The following is a 6,368-nucleotide window of genomic DNA, read 5'->3' as shown; positions in this document are numbered from 1 at the left end:
CAGAAAACGCTCGGACATCTAGAAGTTATTTGGTGGAGGGGGCTCATTATTCCTGATACAGCATGCCAAAAGATTTTGTTTTTAGCGGCTGAAACAAGGAGAAATGTTAGAACAAGAAGCCATAATCTAAAAGTAGAGGGTCGGAGGCTTCGATGTAAGGTAAGGAAGTGGGTGGTAGATATGTGGAACAGCCTCCCAGCAGAAGTGGTAGGGATAGTGTGTGGCTGCAGGCGTATATCAGTTATTGGCTGCTGGCCTTAAAGCGACAGGGACTTTTACTCTCCATTCCTGAGCAGAAGCGTTCGCCCGGCTGGAAGTAACCGTATTCCAGATATTCCTCCCGCAAAGAGTTTTCTCCCCCATTCGGAGAATAATTCGGCCGTGAAAACAGCTATTTTGAGAAACTTTTGAATTCGCCACCTGCTGATCTCTGTTCCTCTCGCAGTCACCGAGGAACACGAAAGATGAACAGAAGAACAAAGAAACGTCCTTCAGACTATAAATACCTCCAAGGTACGGTGTGATTATCAGCCCGCGGCGAGAGAACTTTGGGCTTTTATGATACATTCGCTCCTTTTTACAAATTTCATTCAAGATCAGATATAACTCAAGCTGGTTTGCAAGCTGAACATTAACATACCTCCCAAGTGTCCTGTTTTCTGCAGGATAGTCCTGATTTTTGGACACTGTCCTTTTGTTCCCCCATAGTTGTCCCACTGTCCAATGTGGGGGTCTTGGTACAGTTAAAGAGATCACACGCTAGCTGTTCTTTATATATTAGTGATATATTATATTAATAAATACCCAAGCTCTGGACTTTTCATTAAAAAAATGCCCGTTGAAGTCAAGGTGTCTGAATGTATTTGGCCCTAAACATCACTGTCCCCAAAGTTGGATGTTTTGTGCCTCAGCTGTATCCTGGGTTTTCAAACATTTCGGAATAATTAGTGAATTAAGATGTGTTGTTAATTAAATATATTTATAATTCTAAATTAAAGAGGAAGTCCCATTGAAAAATATATTTTTGGGGGACTTTCCCGGCTCAAACACCACACTGAGCTGATGCTTTATGGCGATGCTAATGAAGTCCGTTCCTCCATAGACTTTCATTAGTCTAGCTGGGTGATTAGGACTGAGCAATTCCATTGTTTCCCACAGGCAGTATGATAAGGAGTCGGGGTGTTTGGGGTTCAGATAACTCATACAAATGGCTATTATGCAGCTGCCTGAAAACATTATATTAAATTATTATAATGTTTTAAAAAAAAGAAAATATATGTTTGAAAAATTATTTTTAATCTGATACTAGGAATAAATTTATTCCAGTCTAATGTAAAAAAAAGTAACCTCTTTATAAATCCAAGTTCCTCTGGGACAGAGGATTTTTACTTTACAGCACTGCAGATATTCCGATTGAACATCTATTAATGTACAGTAGTAGTCTGGGCAATGGTCCAACGTAACTGCCATTTACAGCTGCTGTAAAATTAGAAAAATGGTGCAACGCCAAGAAAATAAAATAAAGTTATAGAATAACCGGTTTCTTGGGTTAAAGAAAAGTGATAGAAACTAGACTGGTGCATTAGGATTCATACAAACTTTATATTTAACAAATTTCGCCAACTTTGTACGAATCTTCGATAACGAGGAAATGAAACAAACAAAAAACGAATGGCTAAACCTCTGATATTTCATTGATTCCTTCATTCATTGGCCTGCTGTAGATAAGTCATCCCTCCTCCTCCCTTGCACACATTTTCTGGGGCAGTTGGCAGTTAATTAGAAGATGTTACTTTTGATGGAGTCAGACAGGCTCAAACAAGCTGCGATTGGCATTTTGGCAACGTTCCCAGAAAATGTGGTTACGGTCCAAGGTGTTAAGTGTCCATTCAATCTAACAGGTGCTGCTTATTAAGGATTGGCAAATTCAACCCCCCCAGGAAACAATCAGGACCAGGGTGCAAGAGGTTACATAGAGCTAAAGAAAAAAATGGCTATAGTTAACCACTACAATGCCAGAGATACCTATACTGAAAAAATTCTACCTTAGATCACGCTCAGGATAAACTTTTAATAATATCTTTAAAAATCGCAAGGAAAACACCAATTTATCATAGAAAGGTGCAAAGATGAGGAAAATAAAAATCTCATGGGTCGGTGGACCTTAAGCTACTTCTGCTGGGGGGCTGTTCCACATATCCACCACCCTCTCAGTAAAGTAAGTCTTCCTTACATTAAGTAAATGGTTCTTATATTAAATAAATGTTCGGTGGACGTCAAGCTCCTAGAATAAAATATCAGTCTGTGCTTCTGCACCTTTTCCACAAATCTGTCTGCATTATTCTGGCCCTTTTTGCAGAAAAAAAAGAGCACACAAGAAGAGCGAAGACAGAAGGTCGAGGAAGAAGATGCAAGAGAAAAAGCAGAACTGCAGGGGGAAAAGACGGGGACACGGAAGCAGTCAGCAGAAAAAGTATGGAGGCATTGAGCGAGAGTGTGAATGGGAGTGTGTGAAAGAGTGATTGAAAGCGTGATAGAGTGTAAGTGAGCATGAGAGAGCATGAGAGAATGTGAATGAGAGCATGACATGAGTGAATGAGGGTGACTTACAACAAATTTCATTCTGAATGGAAAAAGCCCTTTAAATTCCATCCAAACCGAAAGGGTAGGGAAAAAAAATTTGTCCAAAATCAAAATAAAAAATCAAATTTGGTTAATTTGCAGAAGTTTAGAAAGCAACCTTTTTGTATGACATGGGAGCAGCCGTCTTAAAATCTTATTTTTAGGACTTGCATGATTATTCCTCCCCATGATGTTATCTTTATCCTGAATTTATGACTGTTGCCTCTGTAAAACTGTGGTAGGAGAAGGAATTTAACTACTTCAAGTCTGGATGTTTAGCTGCCTGCAGGTAGTCCGGGCAAGAAAATCCCATGCATGTTTAAATTCCTCCACCACTTCTGCTGGAAAGCAGTTCCTCTAATCTACCACTCTTAAATGAAATGTAAAAAAAAAAATGAAAAAAAGGGTTTTACGCATCCACAACACTATTTTCGATAAAAAGTATTAGACTTTATGACATAATTTGCACTGATACCAGAACAACCCTCCCCCCCGACCTTACAATTCCATTCCTTTTCCTATCTAAAGTATTCTGCCTAATCCACGCTGACTTGAGCCCTGGGTCCTGTATATCTTAATGGCAGGGCCGGACTGACGATGGTCCGGCAGCCATCTCACTTTAAGTTTGGCGACTGCCTTATGATAGAGGAATAATGGTGGTGATGGGAGCATAAAGGTGATGGGGAAAAATACTGATGGAGGTGAATATATGGGTGAGTGCAGGCATAAAAATGACAGAGGGGTAAATACTGATGGGGGCATAAAGATTCCCAGAGATGTTTTTCATCATTCTTAGTCTGGTCATGTAGCAAAGCATAACATGCGCTGAAACCCAACGGATGGGGCTTTGATGAGTTATTGCTGGGGTAGAAACCATCGGCAGCGAGTGAGTGAATGCCCATTCATTCACACTCGCACACCCTGATGGACAGAATGTGTTAGCTGGGGTGTGCTGTATCAGTGACGTAAAAGTATTGACAGCAAAGACTGAGGTGAGCTAAGGACATATTAGTGATGTGACAGGCTGCAAATTACTTTTTTCTGCTCACATATATCCAGCCGGTGGCCACACGCCACAGAGTATGAGGCACTGTTGGCTAGCAGCCCAAGGGGCATTTGCCCGTACAGGATTTGCCACATAAGTTACGCTAAAGGAGCAACATTACAAAAATGCAAGAATTAAGAAATTGATAGCCAAATTTTTACTTTTCTTTTGTGTCGGAATTTTACGAAGGCATCTCCTTCGCTGAAACGGTTAAAAATTCCATCTCCCGTAACATTTCCTTCCTAATAATAATAATTCGCCCCCTCGGCATCACTAAGGGTTAAATAACCCTTTCTATGTTTGGAATTTCCCCATTCGTTGTTACGCTGCGACTGATCAAACAGAGCTGCTTTTGGCAAATAAATCTTATCGCGATCTAGAGGCGATGGGAGAGAAAGAACCGGACAGATTCTGTTTGCTTAAAAAGCAGCTTCGGTGACGTCGGCAGAGTTCATTAAATTAGATTTTTAAAAAAAAATAAAAAAAAAATAAAACAGACGCTGAATTCTTAAGCTGAGCTACAAACGCAGAGCTCTAAAAAAAAAAATCCCAGAAAAAGGGGAAAAAAAGAAAATTCGTCTAAACCATGCTCCGTCCGTGAGGGTCTGTTTTACGGCTTCGCTATAGCGCAGACGTATCGGATGCATTGAGTCGAATTGCCATTGTTACGTCCGAACAGGCAGCTGTTGCACGGAGCTCGGAGTTCAGTAACCATGGCAACAGAGGAGGTACCCTCATCTTCGTCCCTATCTCCAGAATGAAAACACAAGCATCTTCTAGAGCGTTTTAAGAGTGCGTTGCCCTTATCGATATCCACAGACCCCCCCCCACCACCATCACCATCACCATCACCACCAATCCACCCCGGCTGCGTTCTCATGCGCCGGAGCGGTCCCTCTTATATGCACCAATTAAAGAGACCTCATGTCTGGCATTCAGCCCTAGAGTGCCGGGGATAAGGACAGGAGACGGAAAGAGAGGATTCTTGGGAGGGACACTGCAGCACTTTAACCAGGAGAACCAGGTGAGCTTATGCCCTCCAACTATTTTAATCTCCTTTTTTTTTTAATTTTAACTCCGACAGAGCCAGAGAGGTCGCGGAGTAGCGCTGTTTATCCTTAAAGCGGTTAATCGCCGATGGTCGCATAAGCCGGAGAGAGAGAGCGTTTAACTGTAAGCCTTTCGGACGGCTGATTTATGACGCCCTCTGGAATCCAGAGCCCTTGCTTATTATTTTTTATTGATTTATGGATTATTTTTCATTTTTGTTGTGGAATTTTCTTTGAATTCCTAAGACGCTCTGATGAGCGATTTGAATGGTGCTGCATACAGAATCTGATTTGTTGATATGTAGAAAATAATTTTTTTTCCCCATTTTTCTAGTATTTAAAAAAAAAAAAAGCTTGGTAAATATTAGATTGTTTGCTCTTCCAGTAACTGCATATCATCTGATCGTGTACTATAGGAGATATATATATATATATATATTATATATATATATATATACACACACACCGGTATATACGTATATATAGATATATATATATATATATATATATATATATATCTATATATACGGTATATATATATATATATATTTGCTGTATGTATGGTACGTATTGGTAGATGGATTTCGATTATTTTACCGGCAAAACAATCTGTGCTCTTCTTTTATTTTTTTATTATTTTTTTTTTTTTACATTTTCATTTATTTTACATATATGTTGCATTTTGCCGTCATGTTATTTGCACGTGTGCACCCACGTTGGCACCCAATGGGTTAACCAAACCCCATTGCAAAGCGGGTTACAATCATTTGTTTTCAAAGCCAATTTTAGTCGTGTAGAATTTAACCCATTCTGTGCTACAGGTGCCCACAATTTCAAGTTGGCGAATCCTTTTCTGTTTTCCTACAGATCTGTCCCAAATTCTTTTGGAAACAGAGTTGCGGCGCCCTTTATGACCTATGGCTCCCGTTCACATGTATTCTACACGTGTGCAACCTATGTGCTCGGGGTTCTCGCATGATATTTTATATGGAGAAGGCTGTAGAGTGGAGGATTTGCCTTAACAGGGACGTGGGAAACAAAACTATTATTATTACATTATTAAAGGCACTGATTGGGTTAAAACGCTCTTGGGACAATTACATAAAAAAAAATATTCCCCACACCGATTATTCCGTTTCTAAACCCAAGAACTTAGATATCTTGATATCGGAAATCCAATGTTTGTAGTCAGGAGACAGGTACTTGCCGCCAGGAATAATTTAATTTGGATTATACGTGTATTTGGATTGAAATTGGGCTAAACATTCCTATAAAAAATATACCTTTTTTTTGGACTAACGTTCAGTTTTCAGGGTGAGCTATCAAGAGTATCAGCAACCTTTTATCACGCCCTAAGCAACAATGTAACTAAGAATACAAATATGAATATAGTAAAATAATCCCATTTTTTGGATTTTTTAAAAAATTTTAAGTGATTTACCGTACTATGATTATTGATTTTTTGTCGTATAATCTGTATAATCCATTTTGTAGATACCAGTATCGTTGTAATATATTTTTATTAAACCCAGGTGTCTCTCGTGACCCTCGCAGTATATGAAAGTTGTGTTGGGAATTAATGCCTTTATGTAGCGTTAATGACACCATCTGGTTTTCCATAGCATATTTTAGATTTGGAGTTGAAATAAAAG

General features: G+C 39.4%; 1 protein-coding gene across 1 annotated transcript in view; it reads left to right on the top strand.

Annotated features, from left to right (window-relative positions):
• Positions 1-4,521: 4,521 nt before the first annotated feature.
• Positions 4,522-6,368, top strand: part of FAM135B (family with sequence similarity 135 member B) — a 66,599-nt gene continuing 64,752 nt past the window's right edge. The window contains exon 1 of the mRNA XM_053466356.1: positions 4,522-4,691. The gene's annotated coding sequence lies outside the window, so the exon portion shown is untranslated. The remainder of the gene's footprint in view (positions 4,692-6,368) is intronic.

The sequence above is a fragment of the Spea bombifrons genome, chromosome 5 (assembly GCF_027358695.1).
Source record: "Spea bombifrons isolate aSpeBom1 chromosome 5, aSpeBom1.2.pri, whole genome shotgun sequence".
In the NCBI taxonomy this organism is placed as follows: domain Eukaryota; kingdom Metazoa; phylum Chordata; class Amphibia; order Anura; family Pelobatidae; genus Spea; species Spea bombifrons.
This window is presented reverse-complemented; position numbering and strand designations above follow the sequence as displayed.